This window comes from Lycium ferocissimum, chromosome 8, assembly GCF_029784015.1.
Source record: "Lycium ferocissimum isolate CSIRO_LF1 chromosome 8, AGI_CSIRO_Lferr_CH_V1, whole genome shotgun sequence".
NCBI lineage: Eukaryota > Viridiplantae > Streptophyta > Magnoliopsida > Solanales > Solanaceae > Lycium > Lycium ferocissimum.
Genome location: NC_081349.1, coordinates 14,443,607 through 14,451,016, shown reverse-complemented (window position 1 = coordinate 14,451,016; position 7,410 = coordinate 14,443,607).

Below are 7,410 nucleotides of genomic sequence, written 5' to 3'. Positions count from 1 at the left end.
CTGTTTTCTTGTGGTGTGTTGGTTAAAATAGCGGGGGCGGAGCTAGGCGGGTTCGGCTAAACCAAGTAATTTCGGTCCAAAGTTTATATTTGTATTAAAAAGTTCATTGAATATGAAAAAATTACTTTTTCATTCTGTCTTTATTTATGTGACAATTTTAGCTTTTCGAGTCAAACAAAAAAATCTTAGACGGCGATTTATTTGTATCCTCTTAAATATTTTAAATTGTTAATTGCTGTGACTTGTAGTACTTTATATGTAATTTCTAAATATGTAAATTATTTTTCAAAAAATTTAATATGTCCGAATTTACGGTCAAAATAAGGAAGTTTGATTCTCCAAATTCGAACTATGTCACATAAATTGAGACACATAAATTGAGACGGAGGGAGTACTACTTTCATTTCAAATTATCTGTCGTGGTTAATAAAAATAGTTGTCTCAAATTATTTGTCGTTTTAGAAGTTCAAGACACATTTAATTATTTTTTTCTCATTTTACCATTGCTAGAATTTTGTCATTGATAGAGATAATACATAAATAGAGTAAACATTTAATAAAGAGAGATTATCACTTAAACATAAAAAAAGATAAAGTAGTCAAATACCCTTTCTAATTAATACATATTTCTTCAGGAGAATGCAAAATGAAAAATCAAAAATAATTTGAGCCGGAGGAAATAATTTAGAATTTAACATTTTTTAAAAATTAAAATTTCTAATTCATAAATTTTAAATCCCGTCTCCGCCTTTTAAAATAGGGGTGTGAATGGCTCTTGAGCTGTACCAAAAGCTATTTTGGAGTGACATTAACAAAAATTGACATTGTCACTTGCTCAGGCTCTTTGTCACCACTATTACACACGTTGCTCATGGCCTTGTCATCTGGACCCCTCACTCTCAAACAACCTCCTATCACATTTTTTTCTTCTAAACAATTTGAGAAAAATTATTTGGTTGCATAACTCTATTAAAGGATCTTCTTTTTAGCTTAATATTTAATACCCAAATCTCAAGGTTAGATTCCATTGCTTAATCATTAATTATAAGAGGGTTTTATACTTGGTGCAACCCAGATTGTTGTACTTGGTGCAACCCAGATTGTGGGATGATTGACAGGATTTATTTAATAAAATAAGAAAGGAAAGGAAATTAAACTAGACTTACTACTATTATATGTCATGTATATGTTCGGATGTGAATAAAACTTTTCACCAAACGATTTCATTAAGAAAATTAATTCAAAATCTTCCATAGATAGTGATGCTAGCCAAGAAATTGCTGATATCATTTTTCTTTTGGGGTTAGCAATCTAGATGAAGATTCAGACCTGTGAAGGTAATTGAAGTTATCATTTCAGTGACCATAATAACAAAAGTCTTTTTCATAAAAGTTACTACTACTCCATTGCAAATCCATTTTTTCTATTATTAGGGGGAGGTTAAATAATTGATCTGAATAATCAAGATTAGATTTACAGCCTTACATAGATATGATACCAAATCTAAGAGGATTCTTTCTACTAAAAGCTTTCTTGGTGGAAGGTATAGGGGAAGAAGACATTTGACTCTTTTATAATTTTACCTAAAAAATAAACATTGAAGAGTGACGTACGATTTTCAGATAGCTTTTAATTAATACTATTGCAAAAGCGTATAGTGCCGGTGTTGCTCACTTATTCTATTGCCAAATGGTGTCAGAATGCCCACACCATAGTCCCTTTTCTATATTCAGACTCAATTATTTTCAAAAGCTAGATTCAATATTTTAAGAGATAAATACAATGTGTGAGAATATTTATTATTACTACTGTGACAATGAAGGATAAATTTTTTCAACATATATTCAATCAGGAAGTAATCACGCCTTTAATCCATCAAGTTACCAACAGATGAACCATTTAATTTTATCTATCCATCATCCAAAAATTATTACTTTGTGACGATTTTCATTTGAATTCTTTCGATTCTTTTCTGCGTTGGAAAATTCCCCCTCTATTTACTACTAGTGTCAGTTGGCCCGTCCTAAGGCCGGGCCCAAATCGACATTAAAAAATTAATTTGTTGATATTTTTAAAAAATATTCGTTTTGTTCTCTTATTCTCAGTAACATCCGACATTTTCGAAAACACTAAAATATTAAAGTATAAAAACGTATATTAAAGGAAAACATTTTTCTTAGTTTATATATTAGATTTTTTTTGGAAAAAATAATAATCGAAAGCTCTTCTAATTTATTTCTTTGAGATTAAGTCCCCGATGATCCAAATTGAGCTTTTCATATGTTAAATTAATTTCGTTTGAGTTCTTTGAATTGAACTCATATTGGCTATCTTATTTTTTACCAAAAAATATTTTGCAAAATACCAAATAATTAATATGTTATATAATTTAGGACAAAACAATTAAGCTTAATATGAAAAAAATTATTACTCCTAAATTATATAAAATATATTATCCTGTTTTTTACAAAATATTTTAATAGTAAAATAAGTAAAAAAATATACTTTTTGCAATTGTCTAGTATTATTACTGTATCGAGATCAAATTATATTTCTTTAGATACAATATTTTTCAAACATTTATTATTAGATAATTTCATGTTAAAAGTGCGCGCAAGTAAAATTTGATAAATTATCTACCATACTTCGGAATTCATTTTTCGATTGAGACGGAAGGGCTATTAGTTCATTTTTGATAAATTTTTAAAGTATTTAACAATGATATATTTTAACAAGTTTAATAATATTTTCACATAAAAAACTCAAATATGTATGAATATGCTTAGTGGGGGCCACTATAACATTTTTCATGACATCATCCTTTTTAGTGGCATAAATAAAGCCCTAAAAGTTCTTAAAATTTATCAAAATGTGTGACAATTTATAAAGTCATAAAAATTTCAAGTAGGAGTAAAAAAGAATAAAATTTTCATGTGATGACTAAAAAAATGAGAATTCTCCCTTATATATTGTAGTAATGTCGAGGAGTAAGTAAAATCAATTTAATCACTTTAATGTTCTAGTGGAACACTATTCTTTTTAATTATTCTCCTAGGATAACATTATACACTATATCAAACATATGAGGATCCAAGATGTATGGATATAAAACTCTCAGCCACATGTATATAATGAGAATCAAAGATAATAGTGCTCAGCTGCCAACACTTTTGCACCTGTATTATTCATTACACTTTTGCATCTGTATTATTCATTCATTTGGCTACAGTCTACCTGACTTTTGTTACATTCCACAAAGTGGCACGTAATCACTATTTTTGGATGGTTAATCGTAACGAAGGAATCGAGACATTTTCTGTAGACAAATAGTCCCTCATTTCAAATCCTATAATCTTTTCATGTCTCTTCATCAACTTCATGATCATTTATCATTTCGTTATCATCCTCGTAATTTGTTTTATTTATTCTTTTTCTCTTTTAAATGTACGGTCGTTTTGTTTTCTGTCCTTCGAAGGACATATCAATTTTCTTACTTTTCTCTTTATATATATTACTTCCAACATTTTGATGATGCGATTCATAAATTCAATATGATATTAACCATACAGAATTAATTACTATTAGTTTAAGTTTCCCATTAATCAAAATATTAAGACCTCAAAGAAATTAATGGAAATGCCTTTTTCTAACGTTTTAAACTTTCAGATGGTACAGTTAATGCACATCAAGTACGATATGATACGTTATACTATCTTTTTTCTCTCAATATAGGAGCATGATTATTATGCTTTAAAGGCCAGAAGGTTTTATGTCTTCTAATAAATTAATCAAATGATTCTTATGCAGCGCTGCATGTTCGAAAGAAAATCACTCTAAATATCTACGAAATTAATGCTTGAGGAATAAAAAATGCACATTTGTAAGTTTACGGTCTACCAATTCACTACATCTTTTGGCTAAAACGTCGAGTGAGATTGTTAATTCCACATTTTAAATAAATGAATTGGGGATCCAAGTATCAAACAGAAGGAAAATTTATGCAATAAAATATGTGTCCACTTGGGTTTTGGGATGAGAGGGTACAAGGGATGAAAGGAATGGGGGGTATTTTTTTTTAATTATTCAGTTGCTATGAAACAAATGGCGGGATAGCTTTGACGTCAACGATGCTTGGAGATTTACAAGATCCTCAATTTGTCTATATTCTAAATTATTTCCATTATTATATTAACTAAGATGAAGATCCCCCCTCACGCCCACGCCACGATTCCAAGTGTGGAATCAGAATTATTTAATTGACACGCAAAAAGTTTGGTGGGTGAGATGTGCATCAATTTTATAATCATATATTAACTTTAATAAGATGGTATCAAGAAGATATTTTAAGCTTTTAACTTGAAGCCGCCGAAAGGGTTAATTAGTTGAACTCCAAAAATTATATCATACATATGTTAAATATTATTTTTATATATATTTTTAAAATCTTAAACACTTTAAAATATTCTTAGCGATTTTTTTTTTAATTTGTCACTTGTGAGAACAGCTATAGAGGCTAAAGTGGTGCAAAGGGAAACATCCTATTTGCCTTTGGTCGAATATAAAATTCATGCTATCACTAATGAATGTGGTGTGATTGATAGGATCTCCCTACTCTAAATTAAAAGTTTCGGTTCGAGCTTTTGGAAATGAATTTTGTTTTGATAGACAACACTTCTCTTAATGAGATTTATGCGACACGAATTCTAATTAATCGGAACCTTTATAGATACCGGAGCGGTCGAGGAAATGCTTGAACACACGATTCATCTCGTCCATAAATTAACTTAGCAGGTGCATTAGTCAGATCGAGGGACATCACCAAAAATTCAAAATGTCTATAAGGCTATGAAAAGTTGTTTTCGGAATATCTTGCTCTGTTATCTTCAGCTAATGATACCCAGGCCTCAAGTCAATCTTTGAAAGGGATTTAGCACCCTGAAACTGGTCGAACAAGTCATCTATCATAGGCAAAGGAGATTTAATATTGATGGTCACTTTATTAAGTTGGAGATAATCAATGCACATTCTGAGTGACCTATCTTCTTTCGGACAAATCAGACCGGAGCACCCCAAGGTGAAGTACTCGGTTGAATGAATCCTTTATCCAACAAATCATTCAATTAGTACTTCAATTCGCGTAGTCATTATAAATTAAATAGGCAAGTATATATTTAGTTTATAAACAACTACAAATCCAGAATTTTACGTTAGAAATTGTCTTTATTATAGCAAATACTCAAAGTAAAAGAACATGGTCAAACCAAATTCTAGGTCCTAAAGCGGATCAAGATAAAATAGGAAAAATAGCTAAAATCATTAATGTGTGAGTCCAAATTATTTTTTCAATAACTATCTTGCTTTTTGTTTAAATAAATTTATATAATACTAGATATTAATGAAAATTTGATCAAATAAACATTGGGTCTACTGTTATTATATTAAAAGGCTCATCCCAATTCAATGTTGATTTCAGCAAGTTGGTGATTATCGAGAATTTGAGTAGGGAAGGCCATGATATATATATATATATATATATATATATATATATATATATATATATATATATATATATATATATATATATATATTGGTATAAAAGATTTTTTTTTTTTTTAATGTATAGCACGGAAGCTTATATGAGCCTCGGAGATAAACGGTTACTTAAGAAATTCTTTAAAAGTTAAGATTGTTGGTGCGATCTTGCTAGTGTTAACGCATAAAAGCATTTCACAACCGAAGAAATTATAATGATAAGAAAATTCTGATTCATTAGTTTGGGCTTATGTAACTTATTGCACACATTCTACTATTATTACTTTCATCCTAAAACGTTAATACTGATTAGCATAGAATACATGTGTAACACACGTGTCAACTCATTACATGTTATAGTTTAATACCATTCATACCGTTTGCACTACTTTAATGGGACTCACGTGCAATGCACGTGTCAAAAGACTAGTTTACCTACAAAGTCATTATAGCAAAAAACCTAAAGGGATAAATTACATAAAACTCCCTTCAAGTTTGATTTCATAACACTTACTTCCTTTGTGGTTATGCTTTTTTTTTTTTTTTTTTTTTTTTGTAATAATTTTTAACATAATTACTATTAACATAAAAATTGTGACTTAACTAATTTGTCCTTATATTTTTTTTGTTAAAAAAATTTGTTTCCACCTGATCCATTGTTGCTCACGTGACATACATCTAAATTTTTTTATCTTGAATGATCTAGATTCAATTATTTATAGCGTGACAACTTCATTTAAGTTGTGTACTGAATACGTGAATATCACAATAAGTTAAATTGTGATTCAACTAATTTGTCCTTATATTTTTTCTTTTTTAAAAATCGGTTCCATCTGATCTATTGTTGTTCAGGTGACATATACATCAATTTTTTTTTTTGTCTTGAATTATCTAGATTTAATTATTTACTGCGTGAGAACTTCATTAAGTTGTGTACTGAATGTGTGAATATCACAATGCATTAAGTTGACAGCTGGTTGTGGGGGGTTAATTTGTAAAACAATAGCCTACAATTCTGAATTTATGTCTGAAGTTGAATTCATCTTCGTAAGCTAAAAATTTAGTATCTGGTCATTGTAAATACTTTACATTGTAAGTCAAAAGGTCGAAACAAGTAATAATTTTTGTATTTATGCGTCATTTTATGGTGATAACTTTAAGATCCCTAGGTCCTAACCATTCAACATCTTTAACTTTTCAAAGCACAATTTTGTGAGTTAAATATTGGACCTGTAAAATGAAATTGTGAACTAAACCTGTTAATCGGTTTGAACCGGACCGGACCAGTAACCGGTTAACAAACCGGCCGGTTTCCGGTTAACAAACCGGAACCGGCCACCGGTTCCGATTTACCGGTTAAAAACCCGAAACCGGAACCGGTCCGGTTCAAACACGTCTAAAACCTCTTTTTTTTTGTTTTTTGTATAATATATATATATATATATATATATATATATATATATATATATATTATAGTATTTATTAGTATATTGTAGGTATATTTACATATGTTATATAAGTTTATAAGTAAAGTTTATATATTTACTGACTAACAGGCTAACAGCAAGTCAGCAATACAACATATACGTGTCTATATATATATATATATATATATATATATATATATATATATATATATATGTTTAAGTTATATGTATACTATATATAGTTATAAGTTATACATATATATATATTAAGTTATACTACATATACCTAAAATATAGTAAGAATATACTTATATATATCAATATACTTAGGTTATATAACTTATATATGTTGACGCCCAATTTTGGCCCTCCCTTTTCGTTTAATTAATTTCACTATGCTTTTAGTCCTGAAAAATTCCCCAAACGAGTTAGGAATATTTGCACTAATTAT